Consider the following 15,167-nt stretch of genomic DNA (forward strand, 5'->3'; position numbering starts at 1 on the left):
AAAATTCCCCATGAAGGCTCATTGGATTTCAAGTGCCCAGAAGGAATCAGTGATGTCACCAGCATCTCCTGGAATCAAGAGGTAAGCAATTGTTATTTTATATCCTTTCCTTAAAAAAAAGGCAGGGTCTGGCAGTGAAGCTGAACTTTCATTTGCATGGGATTTCTGCTTTATAAAAATGTACGGACACAACCCTAGTAGAAAAAACTGTTGCGGGAGTGGAGAGCAGCCCATAGAAATATTAGTTACTACGAGCCAACAGTTTATTTAGGTATCAGTAGCAATACCATGGCCTTATTGTTTAAAGTTGTAATGGCAGACCCAGTTAGAATATATTCAATTGGTATTCATACTATAAGATTATTACCGTTAGTGTTATCTGCATTACTCCAGGTTTTACTCAATTAGGTAAGAAATTGATTTTAAATTATCCTTATCTTTGTCCTAAGGGTCATGTGTGGATTACATTTGACAATTTTAATGCGAGTAAAAGGTAATTATCTTTCCCCCCCGAACATGCACTAAAATATAGAATGCTAATAAATGAATTTGTATGACTTTTATCGGACAATACCAAAGCACCAAAGTCCGAATGTTACAAAATGGAAAGACAGGGTTGGCTGCATGTTAAATACTGATTGCAGTTTATTGGTTTGTCATACAGGATAACGGCCTAATACTGACTCCTGCTAAGCTGTGGAATAAATATATTTAAAAAGGCAGTGTCTGCAGCCAGTTCATCCAGGATTTTATATTTGGTGACTGAGCGACCTCGCCATCTCCCCGCTGCAGCATCACCACCTGCCTAAGCTCCAGAGCTGACTGGTATAAAAGCTAAGATATGACATTGGACTGGATGGTCACATGTTCGTGTTTTTCCATACATGAATACAAAACATATCTTGTTATGGACTTTAAGGGGACCTTTAACAAGGTATCTGCAAACATATTCATAAAACCTACAGAAATCAATTTTTGGTGAACCACCCACTTGTGGGACTTTTAAGGCCAACAATTACCACTAGTTTTATGCAAAATCTTCTCTTTTTTGGATAAAATTAAAAGTTATTTTTTTTTTTAAACCAAACAAACAAACATAATTTAAACCATCATCACATGATAGATACTCCTTATTGAGGTTTACACTTTGGGGGATAAGCCCAATTCTCTTTGTACGCGTTTCAGGGATAAAATCCGCTTCTTCAGGAAAAAGGTGACACAGAGACGAAGGAGGACGGCGTGGGGAAAGGATATTGATATCATGTATTAGGCAGATACAGAGGCACACTAGGAAGTGAATGAATCAAATAAACTGTTTGCTTGCATTTACTCGGGATAGAAAAGAGAACGGAACCCTAGGTGTCTTCAGATAAAAAATTGCATTGAATACTGCACATATTGAAATTATGCAAAGAGAACGGATAAGGACATTAACTGGTTATCATCTCTGGGATAATATCTTCTGCCCTCTTGCCTCTACATCAATTTACATAAGAGGGGCATCGCATGTCCCTTGCATGTCCAAGTGGATTATATCCGTGAAAAGCGTAGAACGAGAATTGGGCGAATCCCCCTAAGTTTAAACCCCAATAAGGAATATCTATCATGTGATAATGGTTTTAATTATGGAATTTTATTATTATCCAATAAAGGGAAAATTTTGGATATAAATTAGTGGTAATTGTTGGCCTTAAAAGTCCCACAAGTAGGCGGTTCACTAAAAATTGGTTTCTATACGTTTAAGAGGGATGTGGCCATTGTATTCAGAACAAGTTGCATTTGTCAATTGTGCATGAGTTGTCTATGATATTCATAAAACCATCATTTATTTATACAATAAAAGATACATATATCAACACCACAGTACATATAAGGCACACATGACATTCTCATAAATCTTTTAACGCGTTTCGCCAGTTGTGCTTTTTCAGGAAAAAAAATAAAACAAATACGTCTTGTTTACACTACAACGAAACTGTAACAACATAGACTTACATTAGTCATCCCTATATGCAAACAAACAAATTCATTTACATTAATAAAGAACACTTAAAACTTATCTCTCGCCTTTACGGTGATAATTTTATTGGTAACTTGGTACCTCCTCAATGATAGATCATGTTGTAGAGTATGATTTCCAGAGGTTTCGAAAACCCATACCATACACAGAAGCCCTGCTTCATTAGCAAGTATTCCAGTGGTATGGGGAGGTGGAATTGAAACGTGAGTTTATAAATGGTGGAATATCTAAGTATGTTTAAACTGTCTTTTACCTTGAAAGCAAAATGATCTTTTTTAAAATAGAAATTCTGCATACCCAAAATACAAATCTGCATTATTACAATAAAGTGGACCTATCACCACATTCCTAACATCATAAAAAAAGGTGGCTAATGCTTTTATAGTAAAGTAAGTAAAGTAAGTAAAAATTTGTTGTTTTTTAAACTGACATTAAACATTTTTGGGGGCGGACCCCTCCCCTTCCGTCTTTACTGCCGCGGCAGTAAAGACTGAAGGGGAAACCCGCAGCTTCCTGGGATATATATGTCACATATCCCAGAAAACTGTGGGTTACTCCTTTCGTGAATGTCTGATCTCAGGCTTTCCTAGAATATTAAAAAAAATGCTCAATCTCACACATGTGCATTAAGATTGGCACTTTTTTTTTACATTTTCAGGAAAACATGTCACTTTACCTGCACAGTGCAGGATCAGATGATGTGAGATGAACCAGAACGATGAAGAAGAAAGGTGGCCGTACCAGCTGTTCCATCTGCAGACTTTGCTTACTCTGCAGAAGGTGACGCCATCAGCCTGCTGCAGGCAGGAGGAAGCATTTCCTCAGTCTCCTTAGATTATATTGCAATTTAGTAACTTTTTCAGAGAAGGAGAAGGGAAGCTGAAACAGGAGCTAATATGTGTAAGAAATTGGTAAACTCAGCCAAGGACTGAAAAGTACCAGCATTGACTATGACATCTCTGAGCCTATGCTCTTTGCTGTCAAACTAGGTTGTCATTGACAATATTGACTGGGACTGAATTTTCAATTATGTGGTCACTATATCACCTTTGACATAGTACCCACAAGCAGGCTGAAGGCATAATTTAATAAATAAACCTTTAACCTGAAGATGCTACTGCAGCCTTAAGATGATACTGTGTCTTTGTTTAATATTGTAATTGTTTTTTATAATTGGAGTATTAAAATAAAAAGTAAATAAATATGTTTTATATTTTTGAGCATTTATCAGCTATTTTCTTGTGGCTCTTTCTAACACACCTGAATGATCTCCCATCTTCAGCTTGTAGACTGACGTAGAGCTGTATACTATAGCCTGCAAAACAACTAATTTTCATTTTGCTATCATTTTTCATCATTTTCCTATAGCACTTACTATGCTTTATCAGCAGGTCTGCTGGATATAGTGCAGATATATTTCACACTCCGCTATGGTAATCATTTCCACTGGTGGTACTGAAGTGGTGATTTAAAATAATACCCTTCAAATAAAATTTAACGGCTGGCAATATAGGTTTATATCCAGACAGATGATAATTGTTTAAAAGAAAAGGCAGGAAAAAAAAATCTATAAAAAGTTATTTTCTTCTAAAAACTTGTTTTCAAGCACATACTGTATGTTTATGATTTTCTGTCTGTAACGTTTTGCCCTGGACTCCAGATACATACATTTCCATGCAACAGTCATGCATTTCATAAGCTGCCATTCTCACAGATGTGTGAACTAGCACCATTTAAAATAATGGCCTACCTGTGTAAATTCACTGAAGCACATTAAATGCATTCATTACAAAGCAAAGGTGCAAATGTGCCCTGAGTTATACTGAGATCCATGTGCTACTGCACATTGTGTTGGTATTCATTTTTGATGCTGTTTTAGTAAAGACAATGGAATAAACTTAAAAGACAAACCTAAAAATCCAGAACATGAGGATTTTATTCTTCTTGTAGTCTTGTATTTTTTCTGAAATCCGGAGATGACCATCATCTATATATACATATATACACTTTTCTCTGAAATGACTACAACACATATAAATTCACATAAATAAAGTGACAACTATTTCACCATTTCTATACATATGCAAATGTTTGCATATTAATAAATAAGCCGGGTTTCTTTTTTTCATGCAGTTACTTGTAACTTAGGTACCTCTGGTGGTTTTCCTGCACCTTTAAGCACGTATTTTGTAGCGCAGTGCATTTATGTAGAAGGTTACCATCTTATCACCTGAGAATTGTGCCTTTATCTCTTAGAGTTTGTTGTGGTGACGCAGGATCAATAATTTACCCAGGTGCGGGGAAGAGGGTTTTAAATAATTCACTGTGGTTTCTAATGCAATCTGCTGTTTATACTGAGCCTCCATTTTAAATCCCTCTCTTGGCTATAGAGAACAAAAAAACTGTGCACGAAATCAAATGCCACATTGTGATAATACGTAGCAGCATGATTTGACTTTGTTGACTATTAACATGTATATATATAAATAGTAAATTGGTATACCTATACCAATACACGTATTACCTCTGCATGGGCTGTAAAATTAGATTATCCCTTTAAACAGCCTTTCATTTCCAGCTGTGACTATTTATATAATACTTAATATTTTTTAATTTATTAAGTGTCATCATCTTCTGTAAGCCTGTATTAAGTATAATACAGACAATAGTGGGTTAAACAAATTACCAGTTCATATCTATACAGTAAAAATGTCTGCTAATGTAAATAATAAAATACATATATAAGTAGTGTAAAGCAAGGGTCCACAACCCCCGATTGTCTGGCAGCTGGGCCGCGATAGCATGGAGACCAGCGGTCCCCAACCTGCAGTCCCCAGACCCCTTTTAGAAGGGCGCACTGGCCAGAACCATGGACCATCTCTCCCGTATGCATCACAGTCTCAGGGCGCTGGGCGTGTTGTGTCTCTGGACAAAACTCATCCACTCTCCCATCGCAGGCTCAGACCTGCGATGGGAGAGTGGGCGAGTTCTGGCATCATGACATCATTCTGTGGGAAGTTTCTTTCGGTCTCCGTGCATGCGCAATCTGGAGTCCATAAATGTTATAGTCTGTGACGTCCAAAAGGTTGGGGACCACTGGTGTAAAGTATAAAAATAATACCCAACAATACAGTTGGTGGCTAGGAAAAACCAATATAGCAAAAACAGGAATATTGAAAGTGCGGTTGCTCTTGAGATCTTACCATCCAGAGAAGCCTTTCTCAAGATTTTCATCCCTAAGGATGAAATCCCTGAAATTGGACATGTGCAGAAGGAGCAGCCAGAAGCCTCTTGGGATGCGTGACGTGCATGACATGAGCTTCCGTTCTGTCTTTATCGCCATAGTTTGTGGCAAAACTTTATATATTGGACATCCCATTCCAAACCAATGGGTATCAATATTGAGCTGCCTCCTCCTTCCTCATTCGCATCTTTTACACTTCTGTGAAGGCTTTGAACATGATTTTGGAGGTTGTCGGTGGGCATTTGTGCAAAAACGACCAATAGAGTGAAGTTGCAACTTTAGATACTGATGATGGGTAAGAAGACCAAGTTCACAATGGGGTTTCCAGAAATTCTTAAAGGTGTTCAGAAGAGTAAAGATCAGGGATCTATAATGGACACTAGATTTCTTCTACACAAAATTGGTCAAACCATGTCCTTATGTAGCTGGCTTTGTACATACAGAGACATGTAGAGACACGGGCATACTGAGACCAAATGGAACCTTCCCCAAACTATTATAGCAAAGTCGGTGGTGCACAATTTCCTAAAATGTATTTGAGTGTAAAATTAACAGAACTTTTAAATGGAGGCTTCTGAGCGAATTTGGAGAGCTGCCCACCGACTTTTGGCCATAAAGTAGGTATAATGGCCAATGGTGTCAACAGACATATTCAGAGCTGGATTAAATCTAGTTGGATCGGTTGAGAACTTTGCCAGGGTTTTGAAATACTGAGTCGAGTCAAAATTGATAACTCGTTTCAAATCTGTCATCATCTGATGGCTGGATTGGCTGAGCCCTACTATACCTGTACCTGTAATGACAGGCATAGTACACTGTTATATATTGGATGGGAAATCAGATTGTTCCAATTCCAAGTTCTGATACAAGGTCGGAATATCTTCAATCTAAATCAGAACTGATTCTGATCAGAACTATTTGACCACTCCTGATGGTCAGCTATTCACAAACATTTAGTCATAAGGTGTACATATATTAACTAATTGTATTTGGTAATTTTGACCACTTAACTTTCCACTTGTTAATTAGATTTCAGCTTTTGTTAAGCAACTGTTTACTTGGCGAAAAAGAATTTATACCTGTAAAAAAAAAAAAAAAAGCGAAAGAGCCATATGTTCCTGAATATAATATGAGAACTCAGATTTTATACATTCCAGGAAGTTTCATAAAGCACAAGAGAAGCAAAATAAGAAACAAACATTTTGCAGGGAATTCACAGAGGAGGAAGTGGTCGGTGGATATGATTACTTTCTGAGCCCCGCGCTAAAGTGACAGGATTAGGAAAACAGCTGTTAACTTACAGTATATGCAAAGAATGCATTGTCTGTACGTACGCCACACAGCAAAGGGGAATGTAATTGTCTCAAAGAGCTTAATCATATTTAAAGCAAAAAGTCTGCTTACCGAGCGGGTTTTTGAGCAGGTACACTCGGCTGCCAAAAATAGCTGGAGGTTTTATGGAAAAGCAAAAGTATTAGGAGAGCTTGTTAAGGGGAATGTAAATGTGGTTATGTAAATATTTGCTTTATGTATAATGGACATTAATAAAGTTTTTGTTTAGTATCTGGTCAGATAAATATGGAACATCACATGTTATTATTTTCATCCAGCAGGTGGCAGTGTGATCTCCTTTTACCAGTTGAAGCATTGTATCACACTCATCTTTGCTGAAATACATTCACTGTATATGGAACTCATTCAATTTGAACACCAGTGACTTATTCCCTACAGGTATATTTTTAAATAAGAAATTGTCTACCCCCCTAGCTATATCTCACAATAGGCCTTATTTATTACAGCTCACCAAGACTGGAGAAGATAGACTATCATGGGTGAACCTGGGTGATCCAACAAATATAGATGGACTTAATCCATTCCAGGTTTGCTGGATCACCCATGTTTTCCTATGATAGTCTATCTTCTCCTGTCCTAGAGAGCTTTAATAAATTACGCTCAATGCAAAGATCTTGGTCCACCCCCAAGCAGGTCCATACTTACCTACTCCAAAAGCTGTGGATCCATGTGATATACACAGCCCAGCCAGCAGAAGTCCTGTACCAGTGCACTAAAAGCCTCCAGAAGCCCAGAACTGTATATTGTGGGGGGTAGAGCAGACTTAAAGCTGCAAGTAGGGGCAAAGGTGGGAATGCCATGCCCCAACTTTTTTCGGGAATGGGCACGCATGCCCACTCACTTTACATATAAACATACACATAATAATGCAGCATCTTGCAGGACTGGATTGTAAGAGAAACGATCACATGCAGCCAATCAGTTCATGTGCTAAGCTCACGTGCCTAATGCTAAAAAAAGCAAAGAGAGATGAGCTAATTTTGCTGCTTCTGCTTTCACTGTCCATTCATGGGCTGGGAAGGAAGGCTCAGGATGACCCGGGATGGGGGGATATGGGTTGAAATATGCTTTACAGTAGATTGAGAACATCAAGTGGTAGAAAAAAAGTCTCTGGGGGACTCTCTGGATTAAACATAGCAGTAAAAGTTGGCTTTGTTATTTTAAATTACTTGACTATGTGCATATAAAGTTAATTATCCCCTATATATATTTGATAGGATTTATCACTTATCTTAGTAAATGAGGTGTAGCTCTGCTGACTTCAACCATCAAACCATAAACAAATTTTCTTTTAGATTTTCTTACAAAGTAAAGTATTGCTACATTGTATAAGTGAATAACCTTTTGCAAGGTGGCAATCTGCCTTGGTAAGTGAACATCATATTTTTTTTGGTAAATTACCCCCCTTATCTGTTAATGGGTAATTTATTTTATTTTTAATTTGCCTGTAGTTATTATTATTATTATTAATAATATAAATAAACAGGATTTATATAGCGCCAACATATTACGCAGCGCTGTACATTAAACTTCTGCTTTAAATACACACATGTACTTCAATGTAGATGTAAGGCCAATCATTAGGATCCCATAGAAGGTGTAACACCTGAAGTAACACCTAAGTAATTTAGGAATTTAATTTCAGCTTTCAGTAAAATAATAACCCACTGCTGCTAATATAAAGGTTTGTTTTTATGTACTTCCTGTTATAGGATGACAACACTCTGTTCTAAATCCTCTCCTGGGTTGTCACTCACTTGTCTCATAGAAATTGCAATCGGCTCTGAGGACATATACATGCAATGCCCACCATTGCCACCCAATCCACAGGAATAATGTGCAGCAGCTGCGGATTGTGTGCACGCAGGTAGGAATTCCATTTTAAATTATTTTTTGTAGTATTCACAATAAAGGCTACAAAATGAACATGTGGAGTTACACAAGTGAACCAAGATCAGCATAATTATCTATTTTGTGAAATACAGTGTGAAGCACTGTGTTAGCATGCAGTCATGGAGATGCTGCCTAATTATATCCCAAATTAATGTAATTGATATAATTAATGTGCAGCAGTGTTAAAATAGTAGAAGTGTGAAAATAAGTGAAAAATACTTCAAGAAGAAATTACCAACTATTACAAAGAGTTTAAAACAAGTATTTTTATATCTGTTGCTTTTTAGGCTTATTTCTAGCAAAGTCACCAGCGCTGCTAGGGCCTGATATGGAGCAGCTAGAGAATGGACAGACCTGGACCCCACTTTATAGGGGTCTATGGATATTCCACTTTGAAAGAGGTGATATCCATATAAAGTATGGAGATCACTGATGTTTTTCTTTCCAATACCATAATCACCATTTTTGCTGTAATCTCCACATTTTAAAAAGTGGCATACGCATTGGTAAAGCATGAGCTGCGTATGCAACTTCTAAATATGACGAACAGTTACTTCTTTTAACTGAAATGAGTGCTCTTTTAAAAATCTGGCATTGGCATGAAAGTGAAGATCAGATTTGAAAACAGAGCTAGCTGTTACCAGCCATAATTAAACAATTTTTGTAAAGTAGTTTTCCTGGCAAAATTGACATGAAAATTAGGTTTATTTTCAGGCTGCGAATAAATATATTGAAGTCTATGGCCATCGGATTTGCAAATAATTGCAAAGCCCCTGAACGGGGTATTGTCACTAAAATTGCTAGGGGTAGGGAGAATATAGGAGACCCATAGAAACATGTCCTAAAAGTAAAAATTTCAAAAAGAAATTACTGCTTTCATAAATCTACACAACTACACGGTGCATGTGCCATGTAGTGTAGGCCCAGCTCCAGCCACAGTGCAACCATAAAAAGACCCAAATTCTGGGGAAAATGTAACTTCTGTGCTTGCGACCAGTGGCCACCCATTGGTTGAAAAGTATTTTGGCGAATCCAGAAGACAGGGCTGTAAAGCCAAAACAGTTGATTATGCAAAAGGTCATCCGCACTATAAAAGTTTAGTTTTGCTTTAAAGTCCCTGATTGGACAAAAATACAAATCCTTTGGCAGGTACATGAACTCCCATATCTTCATTTCTTGTGCATTCAGCTGTTTGCCTAAGGTTTTGCTTAAGGGCCATACATAAAAATAAGCCATTATCTGTATCATTATTGCTGTTGCATTCTTTTTCAATTATCAGTAAAACACAGCATCTTTTTTGAGTTTATTTTCAATATACTAAGCCAGGTTACAAACTATAATACAAGACAAACCTAGCAGAAGGTGCTCCTTTGAGTGCCAAATGTTTTTCTAAGCGGAGAACGCATGCACTACAGCTTAGTGATTTGAGCCTTTTATGTTTCCATGTTTGGCTTGTCCAATACAACCGTTAATCTCAGTGATGTATCCTGTGTCCATGTGTCCTCCTAAACCGGTATCCACCTTATAATAAATAGTGATCACATGACCTACTCCATATACAGCAAGATTTATACCTTTTACTCCCTCAGGCCAGTTGTAACTATTAGGTCTTCATTCTCCCTCCTCCCTTTTTAATTCAGTAAAAATGAACCACTTTTTTAGATTATGTACTTAAAATTGTGTTACTACATTGCAATTTTCTTCTGGAAAAAATGACTGGTGGCAGTACAGGCAGAAACATTTCTGGAGGGTATGAGGATGGGCAGCATGTGTAGGATAAGAGTCTAACGGTATGATAGCATGTACTATATACAAGTGATGGAGGGTATGACAAGGAACAGTATGTGAAGAGAGGAGACCAGAGGGTATGACAGAGGGTAGCATGTGTAGGAGAGGAGTGTGGGGGTATGTCATGGCTTGGTATGTGCACAGGAGGATTGTAGAGGGTATGACATTGGTTGGAAGGTGCAGGAGATAAGTGCAGGGGGTATGATAAAGGAGAGTATAAGCAGGGGAGAAGTGTAGGGGTATGACATGGCTTAGTATGTGCAGGAAGGGTTGTAGAGGGTATGACATTGGTTGGATGGTGCAGGAGAAAAGTGCAGGGGGTATGATAAATGATAGTATGTGCATGGGGAGATGTGTAGGGGTATGACATGGGGTAGTATATGCAGGGGAGGATTGTGAAGGGTATGACATTGGTGGGAAGGTGGTGGCAAGAGATAAGTGCAGGGGGTATGACATGGGGTAGTATATGAAGATGAGTGGGGTACTGGGTATGACAGGAGGTATGATATGGGCTAATAGTGTAAAGGGTTCATGTAGGAAATGTTTGTGAGAGAAGGATGATGGGCAGTATTTCCAGAGAAGGAGAGTACCGGGTGGGACAGCAGACCGTATATGAAGGAGAGGAGTGTGGGGAATAGATATGAGGCTGTGTAGGCAGCACAGAAATGCAGAAGGGTATGATATTTGGTTGCATGAGTAAGTGAGGATTGTTGAGGTTTTGACAATGGGTGGTATATGTAGAACAGAGGAGTCTGAGGTATGACAGTTGATAGTATATACAGTATGTGTAGGAGAGGAGTGTGGTGGGTAGGAAATGGAGCTCTATAGGAAGCAGGAAAGTGAAAAAGGCTGACAATGGGTTGTATGAGTAGGAGAGGAATGTAGAGGATATGTAGAATGTGCAAGAGTCTGGGATATTACATCTAACAGTATACAAAGAACAAGAGTGCAGATGGGAGGATAGTGGGCAGTGTGTATAAAAGAGAAGAGTGGTAGGTAGGATATGAGACTGTGTAGGTAACAGAAAAGTGCAGAAGGGTATGACAATTGGTTGGATGAGCAGGAAAGGTTTGTGGAGGCTATGATAATGGGTGAAATGTGCACGAGAGAAGAATGGTTGGAATTACAGTGGGTAGTAATTACAGGAGAGAAGTGCAGTGGTACAACATGGGGTAGGATAGTATGTGTAGAAGAGCACTGTATAGACTAAAGCAGTGGACAATATGTACAAGAGAGGTGTGCAGGGGGTATGACATGTGGTAGTAGTGTGTAGATGGGTATAGGGGGTATGACATGTGGTAGTAGTGTGTAGATGGGTGCAGGGGGTATGACATGTGGTAGTAGTATGTAGATGGGTGCAGTGGGGTATGACATGTGGTAGTAGTGTGTAGATATGTGCAGGGGGGTATGGGATGGGGTAGTAGTGTGTAGATGGGTGCAGGGGGTATGGCATGGGGTAGTATGTGTAGGAGAGGTGTGTGAATGATATCCCATACAGTATATAGAGTTCAACACAATTAACATCTTGCTTCTCATCTTTTGGAACTTTTTGTTTATGCTGAATAAAATCAGAAAGCCCAGCAGCTTGTTAAACTGGCAATAAACAGCAATATTGTTTGCAGCTTATTTTGCAAAAGAAAAAGGTATTTATCCTTAGCAGCTATTTCAGTTGCACTCTGAATAGATGACATTAAAGCGCAGGTCCTGATGTTTAATATAATGACATGAGACTACTTGTGCAGTTTTTAGCTGGGTTTTTACAGGAACATTGCAGACAAGCTCTATCAGCTGAACCCTCTCTGTTTCCTTTCTCTTTTTGTGATGCCTCTTAAACATTTTGATAAAGAATCCCCATTATAAAGAACAAATAGTTACCTCTGCATGGCACTGTGTTATGTCTGTCAAATACATTAAACCCGCTGCCAAAACAGCACAAAATGGAAGAGATTTGTATTGCTGGCCTCACGCTCTGTTTTTGGAGTAAAGTGCATCCGTTTCTGAAAGAAAACATAAAAGAAAGCATTAATCACATAAGAGATTGATCTATTACAATACGAGATGTGTAATGTTACCTTCCATGCAGTAATGGATGTTTATTACTCGCCCTTTTAGGTGATGCATTTAAGCCTCATGCTGGGAGGGCTATCAGACACAGAGGTCCCACTAATGTCTCTTGGATAGGCTGCCTTCATACCAATGCAATTCTGTAACATACGTTAAAACACAAACTGTATAGTTTAATACAGAAAAACATAATAATGCACAAAACACAGCTCATTGGGGTTCCATTAATTTTCTTTATTTGTATTGTCATCTTTTTGGGATCTTAAAGGATGGGTGCACTTTTAAGGCAAAGTACAGATATCTATGGTTCACCACTAAGTGTTTGCCCAGCTAAAATTTTTTTTAGGGCTGTGAATAGTGTTAGAGTGGTACAATCATGAAAAAAAATAAATACTATTTACCTTTACAGGTGGAAGACCGTTGATCCCTCCATGATCTTAGTCGAGTTGGTCCCCCGCCGTCTTCCTTCTACGTCCCAGTGCAGGTTGGACCCCAGGCATAGCCATCTTCTTCCTGGTTCCTCTGCTGACCTCTTCCTTCCGATCTCTCAGCTGTGCATGTCTAGTTGACACACTATCAGAAAATGTTAAAAAAGGGATCTCGCTGCGCATGTGTAAAGAAGCACCTTCTCGAGCATACGCAGATGTAACAACCAATAGCCCACTGGGTACATGATGTCGGTATTCCAAGGGGGTGCGGGCTTCCTATTCAGTCTTTACTGTACGGACAGAAAGGGAAGGGGTCTCCCCTTCAAATGGAGAGCCCAATTCTAATGTATATAGAGAATCATTGTGTATATAGCCAGACATTGGGGACAATGTAAGTTGTGCACACATCAGTGGCTATCCAATAGCCTATTCAAGAAGATCACCATAGACCTGAACTTCTGGTGTGGAGAAAGTGGCAATGACAGTGGTTTTGGGGGGCGCAGTGGTGATAAGGATCTGTCATTACTGCAAGGCGTATACAAAATAGGATTGTGCCATAATAGGCAAGCATGCTGCACTTTCCACTGCAACAACAACAGTTCTGTCAATAGATCTGTATGGTGAATATGAGTATATCTTGTTTCACAAGGTAAGAAAAAAACATACAGGAAGAATTAGAGAGGGGTGGATGGGGTGCAAATTTTTGCCCAGTGATAAGCTTTAAAAAGAGAAAATAGGCTCCATAGTTTACTAGCAAACTCTCTTTTTGGATCTGATTGCAACTTGTGTAGCTCCTGCTGGTTCCATAAATCTTAATCCTAAAATCTCTAACGAGCAGAGACAAGGCAAGTCCTGAGAGTTTCATGACTTTGCTTCTAGCAATGTAGATCCATGATTCCCTCTATATACAAACCTTCATTTGTCTCTAACCTTGATGCAGGTTCTAAATAATTACTCTCCATGTAAATAAAGCCATTTGCATTCCTTTGAAGTCTCCCTTGTTCCAAGTCACTCTCATTTCTAGAAAGGTAACTTATTTTTTTTTCCTTTAATCTGCATTTTCAAGGACTCTAAAGGTGTTTCATCACTTGAGTTTTCCTCCTTTAAATTAGAATATTTTCAATAAACAGCATTTATCTCATAGTTTTACATTGTCTGTAAGATTTAATCATTTTTTTTAATCTAAAGCAAAGCAGGGGTGTCAAAAACCAAATCTGGCCCCCAACGTCCTTTTTTTTGGCCTCCAAAGGAACCCTAAAAATGAACTGCAGCTGGCCCACCGTTGCATTGAAATAGCGCCGCTACTATACTTCCCGGCATTACTTGCGTCTATAGACCAGCGGGCTCTCTGCCTATGCGTGGCCCCGTATTGGAGTGTTTTATAGATGCAAATAATGCTGGGAATTTTAGTCCCCCTTTTGGCCCTCTGAGTATTTGAGTTTGACATCCCTGATCTAAAGAGTATCTAAAGCCAACACTGTTTTTAGATTTTCTTTTTTACTGCTTGTGTTCTGATGGAAAGGATTTGGTAAAGATACAACAGGAAGTGACAGGACATCACCGCATGTCACAGTTGTCACATATGATAAACAGGTTGGGCTTTGGCCTCTCTGACAATTGTACATTTTGGGATTTCCCATCACTTTATATCCAGGTGACAATTTATACCACGGCCTGCTTCTTCTTGAAGGGAAAAAAAATATAACTAGTTAAACAAACAGGATTAATCTTTCACTCTCAGAAATAAAACCTTAAGAGTGGTTCCAACCCCTTCCCACTCCAACACTAAATAAAAATTGTTGGATTTAAGTACAGCTTTTTATTTTTGTCTTTAATTGTTGCAATTTTGTAAAAAGCTACACGTAGAGGGGTATCCTATCTAAACACCATGGATTTGGGACCTCACAGTAGAGCCTCTGGCACAACACTTTCAATAAGGTTTCCCCCTGCCCAAGTATTGGTGAATAGGCCGTGACTGATCCATAAGGGCAGGGATCAGTGAGGTGGACCTACAGTGTGCTATTAAGATCCTTGCACCATAGTGGTTTGGAAATTGAGGCGTATTCTCTCCAGAGAAAGACCACAGGTACACGAAATCAGATGTAAAAAAAACTTTCCTATCTAGATTGTAGAAACTGGGGAATACAGTAAAATAATGTAAAGTCAGACATTGTTAGTTACACTATAAAAATGTAAAGGGAACCATAACTATTGGAAGCTTTACCTCCAAAAACTGCAGTATTGACTATGGTCTCCCTATCAGCGATCTTTTCCCTATTACTTGCCATTCCAAAGATCAGGGCTTTGTTCCCTCCCATCAGAGCTCCTGCATCAATACCAGGTAAGATGATGCTCAGGAAGCAGCAGAAGAGGTTAA

The sequence above is a fragment of the Pyxicephalus adspersus genome, chromosome 11, assembly GCF_032062135.1.
Source record: "Pyxicephalus adspersus chromosome 11, UCB_Pads_2.0, whole genome shotgun sequence".
In the NCBI taxonomy this organism is placed as follows: domain Eukaryota; kingdom Metazoa; phylum Chordata; class Amphibia; order Anura; family Pyxicephalidae; genus Pyxicephalus; species Pyxicephalus adspersus.